Source organism: Bombina bombina, chromosome 6, assembly GCF_027579735.1.
Source record: "Bombina bombina isolate aBomBom1 chromosome 6, aBomBom1.pri, whole genome shotgun sequence".
In the NCBI taxonomy this organism is placed as follows: domain Eukaryota; kingdom Metazoa; phylum Chordata; class Amphibia; order Anura; family Bombinatoridae; genus Bombina; species Bombina bombina.
Genome location: NC_069504.1, coordinates 1,098,528,727 through 1,098,547,743, shown reverse-complemented (window position 1 = coordinate 1,098,547,743; position 19,017 = coordinate 1,098,528,727). Strand labels below are relative to the sequence as shown.

Here is a 19,017-nt window from a genome sequence, read left to right as displayed (position 1 = left end):
TGTAATGTATTTTTGATGTGTGTGACACAAAAAATCTTACGTCTTGCGCAATTAAAGGGACAGTCTACACCAGAATTGTTATTGTTTAATAAGATAGATAATCCCTTTATTACCCATTCCCCAGTTCTGCATAACCAACACAGTTATATGAATACACTTTTTACCTCTGTAATTACCTTGTATCTAAGCCTCTGTAAATTGCCCTCTTATCTCAGTTCTTTGACAGACTTGCATTTTAGCAATTCCTAGGTAACTCCACGGGCGTGAACACAATGTTATCTATATGATACACATGAACTAACGCCCTCTAGTTGTGAAAAAATGTCAAAATGCATTAAGATAAGAGGTGGCCTTCAAGGGCTAAGAAATTTGCATATGAGCCTCCTAGGTTTAGCTTTCAACTAAGAATACCAAAGAACAAAGCACATTTGATGATAAAAGTAAATTGCAAAGTTGTTTAAAATTACATGCCCTTACTGAATCATGAAACTTTATTTTTGACTAGACTGTCCCTTTATCACTCAAGCGGGAGCGTTAAAGTGATGGTAAATACGAGTGTTTTAAAAAACGCTAGGATACTAAATTCATCCTGTCTGTGCTGCTAAAGTCAGATCCTCCTGCCCACCCCCTTGCACAGCAATCTTCTTCAATGAGGTGACATTTTCACCTCTATACTAACAGCCGTTTAGAGGTGGGAAACGTCACCTCATTGGTAAAAGAACGCTGTGTCATGGAGGGCCAGAGCTGAGGGTGAGTTTAGCACCCTTTTATTAATACGTGATAATTGAAACTAAAGTTTATTTTTAGTGATAGTAACCGCTAGATTTAGAGTTTTGCGGCCAAAGGGGTGCGTTAGCTACGCGTGTTTCCCCCCCCCCCACACCTTTTAAACAACGCCGGTATTTAGAGTTCTCTGAAGGGCTGCGTTAGGCTCCAAAAAGGGAGCGTAGAGCATAATTTACCGCAACTTCAACTCTAAATACCAGCGTTGCTTACGGACGCGGCCAGCTTCAAAAACATACTCGTGCACGATTCCCCCATAGGAAACAATGGGGCAGTTTGAGCTGAAAAAAACCCTAACACCTGCAAAAAAGCAGCGTTCAGCTCTTAACGCAGCCCCATTGTTTCCTATGGGGAAACACTTCCTAAATCTGCACCTAACACCCTAACATGTACCCCGAGTCTAAACACCCCTAACCTTACACTTATTAACCCCTAATCTGCCGCCCCCGCTATCGCTGACCCCTGCATTTTATTATTAACCCCTAATCTGCTGCTCCGTACACCGACGCAACCTACATTATAGCTATGTACCCCTAATCTGCTGCCCCTAACATCGCCGACCCCTATATTATATTTATTAACCCGTAATCTGCCGCCCCCAATGTCGCCACTACCTACCTACACTTATTAACCCCTAATCTGCCGACAGGACCTCGCCGCTACTCTAATAAATGTATTAACCCCTAAAGCTAAGTCTAACCCTAACACTAACACCCCCCTAAGTTAAATATAATTTAAATCTAACGAAATAAAATAAATCTTATTAAATAAATTAATCCTATTTAAAGTTAAATACTTACCTGTAAAATAAACCCTAATATAGCTACAATATAATGAATAATTATATTGTAGCTATTTTAGGATTTATATTTATTTTACAGGCAACTTTGTATTTATTTTAACTAGGTACAATAGCTATTAAAATAGTTATTTACTATTTAATAGCTACCTAGTTAAAATAATTACAAAATTACCTGTAAAATAAATCCTAACCTAAGTTACAATTAAACCTAACACTACACTAGCAATAAATTAATTAACTAAACTACCTACAATTATCTACAATTAATCAACTAAACTAAATTACAAAAAAACCCCCCACTAAATTACAAAAAATAAAAAAAGATTACAAGAATTTTAAACTAATTACACCTACTCTAAGGCCCCCTAAAAAAATAACAAAGCCCCCAAAATAAAAAATGCCCTACCCTATTCTAAAATAAAAAGTTAACAGCTCTTTTACCTTACCAGCCCTTAAAAGGGCCTTTTGCGGGGCATGCCCCAAAGTCATCAGCTCTTTTGCATTTAAAAAAAATAAAAAATACCCCCCCCCCAACATTACAACCCACCCACCACCCACATACCCCTAATCTAACCCAACCCCCCCTTAAAAAAACTAACACTAAGCCCCTGAAGATCTCCCTACCTTATCTTCGTATTGTATGTTTTTTTTAAATGCAAAAGAGCTGATGACTTTGGGGCATGCTCCGCAAAAGGCCCTTTTAAGGGCTGGCAAGGTAAAAGAGCTGTTAACTTTTTATTTTAGAATAGGGTAGGGCATTTTTTTATTTTGGGGGGCTTTGTTATTTTTTTAGGGGGCTTAGAGTAGGTGTAATTAGTTTAAAATTCTTGTAATCTTTTTTTTATTTTTTGTAATTTAGTGTTTGTTTGTTTTTTGTAATTTAGTTTAGTTGATTTAATTGTAGATAATTGTAGGTAGTTTAGTTAATTAATTTATTCCTAGTGTAGTGTTAGGTTTAATTGTAACTTAGGTTAGGATTTATTTTACAGGTAATTTTGTAATTATTTTAACTAGGTAGCTATTAACTATTTAATAGATATTGTACCTAGTTAAAATAAATACAAAGTTGCCTGTAAAATAAATATAAATCCTAAAATAGCTACAATATAATTATTCGTTATATTGTAGCTATATTCGGGTTTATTTTACAGGTAAGTATTTAGCTTTAAATAGGATTAATTTATTTAATAAGATTTATTTTATTTCGTTAGATTTAAATTATATTTAACTTAGGGGGGTGTTAGTGTTAGGGTTAGACTTAGCTTTAGGGGTTAATACATTTAATAGAGTAGCGGCGAGGTCCGGTCGGCAGATTAGGGGTTAATACTTGAAGTTAGGTGTCGGTGATGTTAGGAGAGCAGATTAGGGGTTAATACTATTTATTATAGGGTTTTTGAGGCGGGAGTGAGGCATTTAGGGGTTAATACATTTATTATAGTGGCGGCGAGGTTCGGTCGGCAGATTAGGGGTCATTAAGTGTAGGTAGGTAGCGGCGACATTGGGGGGGCAGATTAGGGGTTAATAAATATTATGTAGGTGTCGGCGATGTTAGGTGCAGCAGATTAGGGGTACATAGGGATAATGTAGGTTGCGGCGGTGTGAGGTCGGCAGATTAGGGGTTAAAAAATTTAATTATAGTGGCGGCGATGTGGGGGGACCTCGGTTTAGGGTGCATAGGTAGTTTATGGGTGTTAGTGTACTTTAGAGCACAGTAGTTAAGAGCTTTATGAACCGGCGTTAGCCCATAAAGCTCTTAACTCCTGACTTTTTTCTGCGGGTGGAGTCTTGTCGTTAGAGTTCTAACGCTCACTTCAGCAAGACTCTAAATACCAGCATTAGAAAGATCCCATTGAAAAGATAGGATACGCAATTGGCGTAAGGGGATCTGCGGTATGGAAAAGTCGCTGCTGGAAAGTGAGCGTTAGACCCCTTTCCTGACTGACTCTAAATACCAGCGGGTGGCCAAAAGCAGCGTTAGGACCCCTTAACGCTGGTTTGGACGGCTTTCCATTTAGCATTGAAATTTGGGAAAAGGAAGTGCCCAATAGAAGTCTTGCAAATCTAACCCTTCTACATATCTGCCCTTAAAGGGACAGTCCACACCAAAAATGTTCTTATTTAAAAAGATAGATAATCCCTTTATTACCAATTCCCCAGTTTTTCATAACCAACACAGTTATATTAATGTACTTTCTCCAACATTGGTGTGTCCGGTCCACGGCGTCATCCTTACTTGTGGGATATTCTCTTCCCCAACAGGAAATGGCAAAGAGTCCCAGCAAAGCTGGTCACATGATCCCTCCTAGGCTCCGCCCACCCCAGTCATTCTCTTTGCCGTTGCACAGGCAACATCTCCACGGAGATGGTTAAGAGTTTTTTGGTGTTTAAATGTAGTTTTTATTCCTTCTATCAAGTGTTTGTTATTTTAAAATAGTGCTGGTATGTACTATTTTACTCTGAAACAGAAAAGGATGAAGATTTCTGTTTGTAAGAGGAAGATGATTTTAGCAGACAGTAACTAAAATCGATTGCCTGTTTCCACATAGGACTGTTGAGATGAAGTAACTTCAGTTGGGGGAAACAGTTAGCAGACTTTTCTGCTTAAGGTATGACTAGCCATATTTCTAACAAGACTGTGTAATGCTGGAAGGCTGTCATTTCCCCTCATGGGGACCGGTAAGACCATTTTTCTTAGTCAAAAAACAAACAGAATAAAGGGCTTATTATGGGCTAAAAAACTGGTAGACATTTTTATGGGCTAAATCGATTGCTTTATTTGTGCATATTATTCAGATTTAGGCTAACAATTGGCATTTATAATCTTGGGGAACGTTTATAAAACGTCAGGCACTGTATTGGACACCTTTTTCAGTCAGGGGGCCTTTCTAGTCATAGACTGAGCGTCATTTTCGCGCCATTAATGCGCAGTTGTTTTTTGAGAACAGGGCATGCAGATGCATGTGTGAGGATCTAATAATCTCTGAAAAAGCTTTTACAAGGCGGTCTTTTGGTATCGTATTCCCCTCAGGGGCTTGGTTGGGTCTTAGCAAAGGACTATATCTGGGACTGTATAGGGGTTTAAATTGAAAAACGGCTCCGGTTCCGTTATTTTAAGGGTTAAAGCTCTGAAATTTGGTGTGCAATACTTTTAAGGCTTTAAGACACTGTGGTGAAATTTTGGTAATTTTTGAACAATTCCTTCATACTTTTTCACATATTCAGTAATAAAGTGTTTTTCTGTTTGAAATTTAAAGTGACAGTAACGGTTTTATTTTAAAACGTTTTTTTGTGCTTTGTTGACAAGTTTAAGCCTGTTTAACATGTCTGTTCCTTCAGATAAGCTATGTTCTATATGTATGAAAGCCAATGTGTCTCCCCATTTAAATTTATGTGATAATTGTGCCATAGCGTCCAAACAAAGTAAGGACAGTACTGCCACAAAATAATGATATTGCCCAAGATGAATCCTCAAATGAGGGGAGTAAACATGATACTAACATCATCTCCTACTGTGTCTACACCAGTTTTGCCCATGCAGGAGGCCCCTAGTACATCTAGGTGCGCCAATACTTATTACATGCAACAATTAACGGCTGTAATGGATAACTCCATAGCAAATCTTTTATCCAAAATGCCTACTTATCAGAGAGAAGCGCGATTGCTCTGTTTTAAACACTGAAGAGCAAGAGGACGCTGATGATAATTGTTCTGTCATACCCTCACACCAATCTGAAGGGGCCATGAGGGAGGTTTTGTCTGAGGGAGAAATTTCAGATTCAGGAAAAATTTCTCATCAAGCTGAACCTGATGTTGTGACATTTAAATTTAAATTAGAACATCTCCGCGCACTGCTTAAGGGAGGTATTATCTACTCTGGATGATTGTGACAATTTGGTCATTCCAGAGAAATTATGCAAGATGGACAGGTTCCTAGAGGTTCCGGTGCCCCCCGGCGCTTTTCCTATACCCAAGCGGGTGGCGGACATAGTAAATAAAGAGTGGGAAAAGCCCGGCATACCCTTTTGTTCCCCCCCCTATATTTAAGAAATTATTTCCTATGGTCGACCCCAGAAAGGACTTATGGCAGACAGTCCCCAAGGTCGAGGGGTGCAGTTTCTACTCTAAACAAACGCACTACTATTCCTATCGAAGATAGTTGTGCTTTCAAAGATCCTATGGATAAAAAATTGGAGGGTTTGCTTTAAAAAGATTTTTGTACAGCAAGGCTACCTTCTACAACCCAATTTCATGCATTGTTCCTGTCACTACCGGCAGCGTGGTTCTGGTTCGAGGAACTAGAAAAGTCGCTCAGTAGAGAAACTCCATATGAGGAGGTTATGGACAGAGTTCACCAGCACTTAAATTGGCTAACTCTTTTATTTTAGATGCCGCTTTGCAATTAGCAAAATTAGCGGCGAAAAATTCAGGGTTTGCTATCGTGGCGCGCAGAGCGCTTTGGCTAAAGTCTTGGTCAGCGGATGTGTCATCCAAGACAAAATTGCTTAACATTCCTTTCAAAGGTAAAACTTTATTTGGACCTGATTTGAAAGAGATTATTTCAGACATCACTGGGGGAAAGGGCCACGCCCTTGCACAGGATAGGTCTTTTAAGGCTAAAAATAAGCCTAATTTTCGTCCCTTTCGCAGAAATGGACCAGCCTCTAATTCTGCATCCTCTAAGCAAGAGGGTAATGCCTCACAACCCAAACCAGCCTGGAAACCAATGCAAGGCTGGAATAAGGGTAAGCAGACCAAGAAGCCTGCCACTGCTAACAAAACAGCATGAAGGAGTAGCCCCCGATCCGGGACCGGATCTGGTGGGGGGCAGACTCTCTCTCTTTGCTCAGGCTTGGGCAAGAGATGTTCAGGATCCTTGGGCGCTAGAAATAGTTTCTCAAGGTTATCTCCTGGAATTCAAGGAACTACCCCCAAGGGGAAGGTTCCACAAGGTCTCACTTATCCTCAAACCAAATAAAGAGACAGGCATTCTTACATTGTGTAGAAGACCTGTTAAAGATTGGGAGTGATACACCCAGTTCCAATAAGGAACAAGGAATGGGATTTTATTCCAATCTGTTCGTAGTTCCCAAAAAAGAGGGAACGTTCAGACCAATTTTGGATTTGAAGATCCTAAACAAATTTCTCAGGGTACCATCGTTCAAAATGGAAAACTATTCGAACGATTCTACCCACCATCCTGAAAGTCAATTTATGACTACCGTGGATCTAAAGGATGCGTACCTACATATCCCTATCCACAAGGAACATCATCAGTTCCTAAGGGTTCGCTTTTCCTGGACAAACATTACCAGTTTGTGGCTCTTCCATTCGGATTAGCCACTGCTCCAAGGATTTTCACAAAGGTGCTAGGGTCCCTTCTAGCGGTTCTAAGGACCAAGGGGCATTGCAGTAGTACCTTACTTGGACGACATTCTAATACAAGCGTCGTCCCTGTCAAAGGCAAGAGGCTCATACGGACATCGTTCTAGCCTTTCTCACATCTCACGGATGGAAGGTGAACAAAGAAAAGAGTTCTCTGTCCCCGTCAACAAGAGTTCCCTTCTTGGGAACAATAATAGATTCCTTAGAAATGAGAATTTTTCTGACAGAGGTCAGAAAATCAAAACTTCTAAGCTCTTGTCAAGTGCTTCATTCTGTTCCTCGTCCTTCCATAGCGCAGTGCATGGAAGTAATAGGATTGATGGTTACAACAATGGACATAGTTCCTTTTGCACGAATTCATCTAAGACCATTACAACTGTGCATGCTCAAACAGTGGAATGGGGATTATACAGACTTGTCTCCAATGATTCAAGTAGATCAAAAGACCAGAGATTCACTCCGTTGGTGGCTGACCCTGGACCATCTGTCCCAGGGAATGAGCTTCCGCAGGCCAGAGTGGGTCATTGTCACGACCGACGCCAGTCTAGTGGGCTGGGGTGGCGGTCTGGGAATCCCTGAAAGCTCAGGGTCTATGGTCTCGGGAAGAGTCTCTTCTCCCGATAAACATTCTGGAACTGAGAGCGATATTCAATGCTCTCAGAGCTTGGCCTCAACTAGCAAAGGCCAAATTCATAAGGTTGCAATCAGACAACATGACGACTGTTGCGTATATCAATCATCAAGGGGGAACAAAGAGTTCCCTGGCGATGAAAGAAGTGACCAAAATAATTCAATGGGCGGAGGATCACTCCTGCCACTTGTCTGCGATCCACATCCCAGGAGTGGAAAATTGGGAAGCGGATTTTCTGAGTCGTCAGACATTTCATCCGGGGGAGTGGGAACTCCATCCGGAAATCTTTGCCCAAATAACTCAATTATGGGGCATTCCAGACATGGATCTGATGGCGTCTCGTCAGAACTTCAAGGTTCCTTGCTACGGGTCCAGATCCAGGGATCCCAAGGCGACTCTAGTAGATGCACTAGTAGCACCTTGGACTTTCAACCTAGCTTACGTATTCCCACCGTTTCCTCTCATTCCCAGGCTGGTAGCCAGGATCAATCAGGAGAGGGCCTCGGTGATCTTGATAGCTCCTGCGTGGCCACGCATTACTTGGTATGCAGACCTGGTGAATATGTCATCGGCTCCACCATGGAAGCTACCTTTGAGACAGGACCTTCTTGTTCAAGGTCCATTCGAACACCCAAATCTGGTCTCCCTCCAACTGACGGCTTGGAGATTGAACACTTGATTCTATCAAAGCGTGGGTTTTCAGATTCGGTGATAGATACTCTGGTTCAGGCCAGAAAACCTGTAACTAGAAAAATTTACCATAAAATATGGAAAAAATATATCTGTTGGTGTGAATCCAAGGGATTCCCATGGAGTAAGATAAAAATTCCTAAGATTCTCTCCTTTCTACAAGAAGGTTTGGAGAAAGGATTATCTGCAAGTTCTCTAAAGGGACAGATCTCTGCTTTATCTGTCTTACTACACAAAAGACTGGCAGCTGTGCCAGATGTTCAAGCATTTGTTCAGGCTCTGGTTAGGATCAAGCCTGTTTACAGACCTTTGACTCCTCCCTGGAGTCTAAATCTAGTTCTTTCAGTTCTTCAAGGGGTTCTGTTTGAACCCTTACATTCCATAGATATTAAGTTACTATCTTGGAAAGTTTTGTTTTTGGTGGCAATTTCTTCTGCTAGAAGAGTTTTAGAGTTATCTGCTCTGCAGTGTTCTCCTCCTTATCTGGTGTTCCATGCAGATAAGGTGGTTTTGCGTACTAAGCCTGGTTTTCTTCCTAAAGTTGTTTCTAACAAAAATATTAACCAGGAGATAGTTGTACCTTCTTTGTGTCCGAATCCAGTTTCAAAGAAGGAACATTTGTTACACAATTTGGACGTTGTCCGTGCTCTAAAGTTCTATTTAGAGGCTACTAAAGATTTCAGACAAACATCTTCCTTGTTTGTTGTTTATTCTGGTAAAAGGAGAGGTCAAAAAGCGACTTCTACCTCTCTTTCCTTTTGGCTTAAAAGCATTATCCGTTTGGCTTATGAGACTGCCGGACGGCAGCCTCCTGAAAGAATCACAGCTCACTCCACTAGGGCTGTGGCTTCCACATGGGCCTTCAAGAACGAGGCTTCTGTTGACCAGATATGTAAGGCAGCGACTTGGTCTTCACTGCACACTTTTGCCAAATTTTACAAATTTGATACTTTTGCTTCTTCGGAGGCTATTTTTGGGAGACAGGTTTTGCAAGCTGTGGTGCCTTCCGTTTAGGTGACCTGATTTGCTCCCTCCCTTCATCCGTGTCCTAAAGCTTTGGTATTGGTTCCCACAAGTAAGGATAACGCCGTGGACCGGACACACCAATGTTGGAGAAAACAGAATTTATGCTTACCTGATAAATTACTTTTCTCCAACGGTGTGTCCGGTCCACAGCCCGCCCTGGTTTTTTCATCAGGTCTGATGAATTATTTTCTCTAACTACAGTCACCACGGTATCATATGGTTTCTCCTATATATATTTCCTCCTGTCCGTCGGTCGAATGACTGGGGTGGGCGGAGCCTAGGAGGGATCATGTGACCAGCTTTGCTGGGACTCTTTGCCATTTCCTGTTGGGGAAGAGAATATCCCACAAGTAAGGATGACGCCGTGGACCGGACACACCGTTGGAGAAAGTAATTTATCAGGTAAGCATAAATTCAGTTTTTTACCTCTGTGATTACCTTGTATCTAAGCCTCTGCAGACAGCCCCCTTATCTTAGTGCTTTTTACAGACATGCAGTGTAGTCAATCAGTGAAGACTCCTAAATAACTTCACAGGAGTGAGCACAATGTTATCTATATGACACACATGAACTAACACTGTCTAACTGTGAAAAACTTTCAAAATGCTCTGAGCTAAGAGGCGGTTTTCAACGGTTTAGAAATCAGTTTGAGCCTAGCTAGGTTTAGCTTTTCAAAAATACCACCAAGGGAACAAAGCAAATTTGATGATAAAAGTAAATTGGAAAGTTGTTTAAAATTGCATGCCCTATCTGAATCATGAAAGTTTCGTCTTGACTTTACTGTCCCTTTAACTGGCCCCAGTTGAGGTGATCTGATAGGATACTGCAAAAACAATGCAAGTTTTGCTAAAAATAAATTTAAAAAAATGACAGTTTCAAGTCCATATTGGCTATTCTAAATAAAGCAAGTGGTGTGAAAGCTTGGCCTTTGAAAACCAAATGCAGCAAACAATATGGATGTTAATTATTCAAAACTTATTCAGAAAGTCTTTTGATTGACATGTTTATTGCAGAACTACAGTAAAGTACTCTCATTACAAGTAGAGTTGCCACCTTTAGTTCAGGCAAAACCCGAACACTCTTGTGCTGTGCACTGCAAAGCAACATTTTGTGCAGTACAAACCAAATATAATAGCACATAAACACACAGATATTCACACTCTCACACACTCTATCTTTCACACACATTCTCTCTCTCTCTCTCTCTCTCTCTCTCTCACACACACACACACACACACACACACACACACACACACAGATATTCACACTCTCACACACTCTATCTTTCACACACATTCTCTCTCTCTCTCACACACACACACACAAAGGCACACACACAGAAAGACACTTACACTCTCACACACACACACACAATCTCTTACACACTCTATCTCTCACACACACATTCTCTCTCACACACAAAAAGACTAACACACTCTCTCTCACACACACACACACACAATCTCTTACACACTCTATCTCACACACACATTCTCTCTCACACACAAAAAGACTAACACACTCTTTCACACAAACGCACACACTCTCACACACAAAGGCAGGCACATATACACACACACACAAAAACACGAACACTCTCACAACACGCACACAATCTCTCACACACTAACACACAGATTCACAGACACTTTCTCTCTCGCACAAAAACACACTAGCACTCTCTCTCTCACACACACACTAACACTCACACACACACAAGGGCACACACACAAAGAAACCACTCTCTCTCACACACACACACACAATCTCTTACACACTCTATCTCTCACACACATTCTCTCTCACGCACAAACACACTAACACTCTCTTTCTCTCACAAACACACACACACTCTCTTACACACTCTCTCGCACATACACAAAAACATGAACGCTCACACAACACGCCACAATCTCTCCACAATCTCTCACGTGCTAACACACAGATTCTCACACACATTCTCTCTCACACGTAAAGACACTAACACTCTCTCACACACTCATACACACACACAGTAACACTTTCACACACACACACACACACACACACACAAAGACACTAACACTCTTTCACACACACACACACACACACACACACACAATCTCTCACACACTAACTCACACACATTCTGTCTCACATACACACAAATATACACACAAATATAAAGACAGTGACACTAACACTCTCTCTCTCACACACACATTAACACACACACTCGCTCTCACATACACACACAAAGACACTAACACTCTCTCACACAAACTAACACACACTCTAAGGCGCTCACAAACACACTAACACTCACACGCACAAAATCTTTCTCACACTAACTCACACACTCTCTCAAACACACAAACATTCTCTCTCACACACACAAATACACTTACTCTTTCACACACAAACTCACACACACACACACACACACATAAAGACATTGACAAACACAAAGACATTTACACACACAGACCCCCCCACACACACACACACACAAAGATACACACATGCAAGAGAGAAATAATTGTAAGCATGTCAAGTATGCTACGAATGCACAATGTCACCATTATGGATTACAAGTGGAGCAATAGTAACGTTCCTGCTCGAGCTTCAATTGCACTAGAAGTAAGCTTTTTGTGCGTGTCACGCTGCACTTGCATTATAAGTTGAAAGTAAACTGTTGTCACTTGCACACTAACCCGACGAGTGCAAAAAGCAGAACTTAAAATATTGTGTGTGTGTTCACGTATTCCCCCATAGATGTCAATGAAGAAAAAAAGTGGAAAGAAAACCTAACACCCTACTAGCACGCAAACCCCATCGCATATTCTCACGTGTTCTAACCCCACACGGAAATATTAATATTTCACATTCCAATGTTCTTCACATAGTAGAAATGTTTTTATTTATTCATGTATTAATATTTCTATATATATATTTGATGTTTTTTTGGTACAGTATATATCTATACCTATATAAAAAAACATAATTATATATAGGTATAGATATATACAAATATATATAGGAATATCAATTTAGAAATACATAGAACATATTCCCCAATGTGCATAACATTGGAATGTGAAATATTTACAGTAAATACATAGTTAAAACCTTTATTAAATATGAATATTGCATAAATATGTGAGGTGGGTCATATTAAAGTTAGCACATTGTATTTGCAAAATGTCCACTCCTACTGTAGCACTGACACACATTTTGGGCTATGTGCTTAAAAATGTATCTGAAGGGTTATTATATATCTATGAAAGGGCAAGGAAATGTTATTCCTTTAGAACTGTGGGGACCCAATTAGTGCTTAGACTGTTACTTCTGAGAGGGTAAACAGGGGCAGAGGGAGGGATTGGAAAAGAAAAGTGAAAGTGGAGAAGAAAGAGATAAGAGAGAGTGGAGAGAGAGAAAAAAAATAGAGAAGATATAGAGTAGAAAGAGTAGAAAGAAAAGATATTGCATGAGAGAGAAGAGAGAGGGTAAAAAAGAGAAATTGAAGAGGGGAGGGAGTGGAGAAAAAGAGAGATAAGGGAAAGATGATAATTATAAAAAAAAACTCCACATCTGCTATGTATGTATGGGTACTTGTAAAGCGTGGCTAATCACCCGTAAGGGTCTCAAGGCGCTGCTCATTTTATCGACCTCAGAAGGATGAAAGACTGAGTGGACCTCGCTGGGGATCGAATTTGCAACCCTCGGGTTGCTACAGAGCTCAGCCACCGTGCATTAGCATGCTGAGCTATCTGTCCTTCCATGGCTATCAGCACTCTCTGTATTCTGTCATTTCAACAATTTCCTTTTTCCATCCAGCTGTTGTCTTCCCCAAAACCCCTACTTGATGTTTTTTAAGTGCTATGCACTTATTTTTGATTTATTACTGTATGTAGCATTATTTAATTTGATATGATAGTAGAATTGGGTGAGATCAGAAGTGGCCAGTGACATTTTCTTCTACTAGATACGATGAGTCCACAGATTCATCCTTACTTGTGGGATTTTATCCTCCTGCTAACAGGAAGTGGCAAAGAGCACCACAGCAGAGCTGTATATATAGCTCCTCCCTTCTCTCCACCCCCAGTCATTCTCTTTTCCTATACTAGTAATAGGAAGAGGTAAAGTGAAAGAGGTGTTAAAATGATAGTTTTTATTTTCTTCAAGCAATACTTTTTTATTTTAAATGGTACCGGTGAGCGCTATTTTTCCTCAGGCAACAGATGGAAGAATATTTCTGCCTGGAGGTTGATGATCTTAGCAGTTGTCACTAAGATCCAGAGGAGTTCCCACAGAATGGCCGAGGAGTACTTGAGAAGCTTTAGTGTGGGGAACGTTTTTCATGCTACAAGCATTGAGGTATGTGCAGTCATTTATTTCAGGAGAGACTGTGGTATTTCAGAACTGGCTGACATAGTTCCCATGAGGGAAGGGGTAAGCAGTAATACTACATATATGAAGGGGTATTACTGGGACCTGTATATTATTGTGTATGGGCTAAAATGCAGCAAAGGAATGGCAGCATGGTTGACACTGGCAACATAACATTTTTATGATGGAACGTTTTTATGTTAAATGGTACTGGAGTGTTTCACATGGCTTATATGTTTTTATTGGGGATACAAAAAACCCACATGGCTAGTTCCTATACCGCTTTACAGCGGTTTTGTTAGGCAGAGAGACATTGCATAAGGATGGCCGGGGCCTAATTTTCGCGCTTCAGATGCGCAGTTGATTTTCATATGAAGGCTGCAAGCTCCAGCTCCGGTGGACTCAAACTGAAGACATAGCCTAACGAAGTTATAGTGAGATTTCTCAGACCCCTGAGGGCAGGTAGGCACCACAGCAGAGCTGTGGCAAGGTGCAGAGGGTTGCTAATCTATTTTTTATAAAGTTTTTTGGGTAACGTTTTTCCCATAGAGGGTTAATTTGTCCCTTACTTGTGGTGCGATCTTAAGTTACAAGATAAGACATATATATGCTAAAATTGTGAGAGTTTTAATATTTTAAAGCAGATTTGGAAAAATTGTGCGCTTTTTTACTTCTTAAAGGCGCAGTACCGTTTTTCAAATTGTTGTTTTTTTCATTAAATAAAGTGTTTTCAAGACTTTTTGTGGTTATTACTGGCCTGTTCAACATATCTGACATTGAGGAAAGTCAATGCTCTATGTGTTTAGAAGCCATTGTGGAACCCCCACTTACATTGTGTCCCTCATGTACTGAAAGGGCCTTACATTGCAAAGAACATATTTTAAGTGATAAAAGTATGTCTAAGGATGATTCTCAGTCTGAAGAGAATCAGTTTATGCCATCCAATTCTCCCCAAGTGTCACAACCTTTAACGCCCACTCAAGCGACGCCAAGTACTTCTAGTGCGTCTAATTCTTTTACTCTGCAAGATATGGCTGCAGTTATGTCTACTACCCTTACAGAGGTAATATCTAAACTGCCAGGTTTATAGGGTAAGCGCAGTAGGTCCGGTATTAGAGTAAATGCTGAGCCCTCTGATACTTTATTGGCCTTTTCTGATGTACCCTCACAGTGTTCTGAGTTGGGGGTAGGGGAATTGCTGTCTGAGGGAGAGCTTTCAGATTCAGGAAATGTGTTCCCTCAGACGTGACGGCCTTTAAATTTAAGCTTGAACACCTCCGCCTGTTACTCCGGGAGGTTTTAGTGACTCTGGATGATTGTGACCCTATTATAATACCACCAGAGAAATTGTGTAAGATGGTTAAATATCTAGAGGTTCCTACTTACACTAATGTTTTTCCCATCCCTAAAAGAATTTCGGAAATTGTTACTAAGGAATGGAATAGACCAGGCATTCCGTTCTCTCATCCTCCTACTTTTAAGAAAATGTTTCCCATATCTGACACCATTCGGGATTCCTGGAAAACGGTCCCTAAGGTGGAGGGAGCCATTTCTACTCTAGCTAAGCGTACAATTATACCTATTGAAGACAGTTGTGCTTTCAAAGATCCTATGGATAAAAAATTAGAGGGTCTTTTAAAGAAATTGTTTATTCATCAGGGTTTTCTTCTACAACCTATAGCGTGCATTGTTCCAGTTACTACTGCAGCAGCTTTTTGGTTCGAGGCTCTAGAGGAGTCTCTTAAGGTTGAGACCCCATTAGATGATATTTTGGATAGAATTAAGGCTCTCAAGCTAGCTAATTCTTTTATTACAGATGCCGCTTTTCAAATGGCTAAATTAGCGCAAAAAAATCCAGGTTTTGCCATTTTAGCACGTAGAGCGTTATGGCTTAAGTCTTGGTCTGCTGATGTGTCATCAAAATCTAAACTTTTAGCTATTCCTTTTAAAGGTAAGACCCTATTCTGGCCTGAACTAAAGGAAATCATTTTTCGACATTACTGGAGGTAAAAGTCATGCCCTTCTTCAGGACAAGACTGTTAAGATGAGGGCTAAACAAAAAAAAAATTTGTTCCTTTCGAAACTTTAACCCCTTAATGACCACAGCACTTTTCCATTTTCTGTCCGTTTGGGACCAAGGCTATTTTTACATTTTTGCGGTGTTTGTGTTTAGCTGTAATTTTCCTCTTACTCATTTACTGTACCCACACATATTATATACCGTTTTTCTCGCCACTAAATGGACTTTCTAAAGATACCATTATTTTCATCATATCTTATAATTTACTATAAAAAAAAATATAAAATATGAGGAAAAATTGAAAAAAAAACACTTTTTCTAACTTTGACCCCCAAAATCTGTTACATATCTACAACCACCAAAAAACACCCATGCTAAATAGTTTCAAAATTTTGTCCTGAGTTTAGAAATACCCAATGTTTACATGTTCTTTGCTTTTTGTGCAAGTTATAGGGCCATAAATACAAGTAGCACTTTGCTATTTCCAAACCACTTTTTTCCAAAATTAGCGCTAGTTACATTAGAACACTAATATCTTTCAGGAATCCCTGAATATCCCTTGACATGTATATATTTTTTTTTAGTAGACATCCCAAAGTATTGATCTAGGACAATTTTGGTATATTTCATACCACCATTTCACCGCCAAATGCGATCAAATACAAAAAATCGTTCACTTTTTCACAAATTTTTTCACAAACTTTTGGTTTCTCACTGAAATTATTTACAAACAACTTGTGCAATTATGGCATAAATGGTTGTAAATTCTTCTCTGGGATCCCCTTTGTTCAGAAATAGCAGACATATATGGCTTTGGCGTTGCTTTTTGGTAATTAGAAGGCCGCTAAATGCCACTGCGCACCACAAGTGTATTATGCCCAGCAGTTAAGGGGTTAATTAGGGAGCTTTTAGGGAGCTTGTAGGGTTAATTTTAGCTTTAGTGTAGTATAGTAGACAACCCCAAGTATTGATCTAGGCACATTTTGGTATATTTCATGCCACCATTTCACCGCCAAATGCGATCAAATTGAAAAAAAAGTTAAATTTTTCACAATTTTAGGTTTCTCACTGAAATAATTTACAAACAGCTTGTGCAATTATGGCACAAATGGTTGTAAATACTTGTCTGGGATCCCCTTTGTTCAGAAATAGCAGACATATATGACTTTGGCGTTGCTTTCTGGTAATTAGAAGGCCGCTAAATCCTGCTGCGCCTCACACGTGTATTCTGGCTAGCAGTGAAGGGGTTAATTAGGGAGTTTGTAGGGAGCTTGCAGGATTAATTTTAGCTTTAGTGTAGAGATCAGCCTCCCACCTGACACATCCCACCCCCTGATCCCTCCCAAACAGCTCCCTTCCCTCCCCCACCCCACAATTGTCCCCGCCATCTTAAGTACTGGCAGAAAGTCTGCCAGTACTAAAATAAAAGGGTTTTTTAAAAAATAAATAATTTTTTTTTAGCATATTTACATATGCTAGGGTGTAGGATCCCCCCCTTAGCCCCCAACCTCCCTGATCCCCCCCAAAACCGCTCTCTGACCATCCCCTCTGCCTCATTGGGGGCCATCTTGGGTACTGGCAGCTGTCTGCCAGTACCCAGTTTGCAAAAAAAAGGGCTTTTTTTATATTTATTTGTCTTTTTTCTGTAGTGTAGCTTCCCCCCCACACAGACAAACCCCCACCACCTTGCTGATATTTTTTTTTTTTAAAAAATATTAGGGCATTTAAACATTTTTACTAACACATTTTCTGTAGTGTAGCGGTTCCCACCCGCTCCCTCCCCGTGCACGCGCCCGCCCCGCCCTCCCGTGCATGCGCGCGCGCCCGTGCGTGCCCCCGCTCATCCCCGCCCACGATCCCGCCCCCCCTGCACATAACCAGGGCCATCGATGGCCGCCACCCGCCTCCCGGTCCGGCTCCCACCCACCAACGCAGGGAACCACCGATCTCCGGTGCAGAGAGGGCCACAGAGTGGCTCTCTCTGCACCGGATGGCTTAAAAAAGTTATTGCAGGATGCCTCCATATCGAGGCATCACTGCAATAACCGGAAAGCAGCTGGAAGCGAGCAGGATCGCTTCCAGCTGCTTTCCAAACCGAGGACGTGCAGGGTACGTTCTCAGGCATTAACTGCCTTTTTTTTTGAGGACGTACCCTGCACGTCCTCGGTCGTTAAGGGGTTAAAGGTGGACCCTCTGTTTCCTCCTCCGCCACAAAGCAGGAGGGGAATTTTGCACAATCCAAGTCAGTCTGGAGACCTAACCAGACCTGGAATAAAGGTAAACAAGTTAAGAAGCCCGCTGCTGCTACCAAGACAGCATGAAGGGGCAGCCCCCGATCCGGGACCGGATTTAGTAGGGGGCAGACTTTCTCTCTTCGCTCAGGCTTGGGCAAGGGATGTTCAGGATCCCTGGGCATTAGAAATTGTGACCCAGGGGTATCGACTAGAATTCAAGGATTTTCTCCCAAGAGGGAGATTTCATCTTTCACGTTTGTCTGTAGACCAGACAAAAAGAGAGGCGTTCTTACGCTATGTAAAAGACCTCTATACCATGGGTGTAATTTGTCATGTTCCAAAACTAGAACAGGGGCAGGGGTTTTACTCAAATCGGTTTGTGATTCACAAAAAAGAGGGAACCTTCAGACCGATTTTAGATCTCAAAGGTCTAAACAAATTTCTCAGAGTCCCATCGTTCAAGATGGAGACCATACTAACAATTTTGCCAATGATCCAGGAGGGTCAATATATGACTACCATGGACTTGAAGGATGCGTATCTTCACATTCCTATTCACAAGGATCATCATCAGTTTCTCAGGTTTGCCTTTCTGGACAAACACTATCAGTTTGTGGCTCTTCCTTTCAGGTTGGCCACAGCTCCCAGAATCTTCACAAAGGTGCTAGGGTCCCTTCTGGTGGTTCAAAGGCTGCGGGGCATAGCAGTGGCACCCTATCTGGATGATATTTTGATTCAGGCGTCAACTTACCCTCTAGCCAAATCTCACATGGACATCGTGTTGGCTTTTCTAAGAACTCACGGTTGGAAAGTGAATATAGAAAAGAGTTCACTAGTTCCACTAACAAGAGTTCCATTCTTGGGAACTCTGATAGACTCGGTAGACATGAAAATATTTCTGACGGAGGTCAGAAAGTCAAAGATTCTAAATACTTGCCGAGCGCTTCAGTCCCTTCTTCGGCCATCAGTGGCTCAGTGTATGGAGGTCATTAGATTAATGATAGCGGCAATGGACATCGTTCTGTTTGCACGCTTTCATCTCAGGCCACTGCAGCTGTGTATGCTCAGACAGTGGAATGGG

At 41.1% G+C, this 19,017-nt stretch overlaps 1 protein-coding gene across 1 annotated transcript in view; it reads left to right on the top strand.

The window, feature by feature from the left end:
• BICD1 (BICD cargo adaptor 1) overlaps window positions 1–19,017 on the top strand; it is a 672,372-nt gene that overhangs the window by 328,392 nt on the left and 324,963 nt on the right.